This window comes from Olea europaea, chromosome 11, assembly GCF_002742605.1.
Source record: "Olea europaea var. sylvestris chromosome 11, O_europaea_v1, whole genome shotgun sequence".
NCBI lineage: Eukaryota > Viridiplantae > Streptophyta > Magnoliopsida > Lamiales > Oleaceae > Olea > Olea europaea.
In genome coordinates, this window is record NC_036247.1 from 34,363,542 (window position 1) to 34,364,716 (window position 1,175).

A 1,175-nucleotide genomic window follows, 5' to 3' on the forward strand; every position below is an offset into this window, starting at 1 on the left:
AAGAGTTGTTTAAGAAACGCTCTGATGGTGTATTACTAAAGTGTGTAAGTTTGCAAGAAGCCAAGACGATCATGGCTGAAGTGCACGAAGGGATATGTGGAGCTCATCAAGCTGGCCAAAGGATGAGATGGTTAATTATTAGGAGTGGATATTTTTGGCCAAAGATGGGAGAACTATGCGTTCAGTATGCGAAAAGTTGTTTAGCATGCCAAAAACATGGTCTAATACAAAGGGCTCCAGCACGAGAGATGGCCCCTATTATTAAACCTTGGCCGTTCAAAGGTTGGACGACAGATCTGATAGGAAAGATTTACCCTCCATCGTCCAAGCAACATACTTTTGTTATAGTTGCAACCGACTATTTCGCCAAATGGGTAGAGGCGGTACCTTTGAAAGAGATCACCCAAAAGAATGTTATAGAGTTTATTCGTGATCATATTATTTATAGGTTTGGAATTCCACAAACTTTAATGGTAGATCACGGAACACCTTTGAATGGGGATCAAGTGAACAAATTTTTGAGCGAGTTTGGGATTAAATTAGTAAACTCCACATCGTACTACGCTCAATCCAACGGACAAGCAGAATCTTCTAATAAGATTCTAAAAAATATCATCAGAAAGATGATAGATGAAAACGCCAGAAATTGGCACGAATGTTTGAACAAGGCCTTATGGGCTTATAGAACATTACCTCGGTCAAGTACCAAAGTTACTCCTTTCCAACTTGTTTATGGACAGGAGGCCATTTTGCCTATGAAAATCAACGTGCAATCAATTCGAGTGTGCTTGCAACATAAGTTGAATGATGATGAGTATGCTGAATAACTAGTTCAAAATTTATTAAGTTTAGATGAATTGAAGTTGGACGTCTTAGATAGGTTGCAAGTTCAAAAGCAAAGAATGACTAAATTTTATAATAAAAAAGTCATAGCCAAGTCGTTCAGCCTGGGTGAACTAGTTTGGAAGACGATATTCCCTTTGGATACCAAGGATCCAAAGTACGGGAAGTGGTCACCCAATTGGGAAGGACCATACAAAATAAACAGTGTGTTGCCTAATGGAGCGTACCACTTGGAAGATCTAGACGGCACCAAGCACGTAAGATTCATTAACGGCAAATATTTGAAAAAATATGTTCCTTCTTTATGGGAATGTGAACAGATAAAAATATAA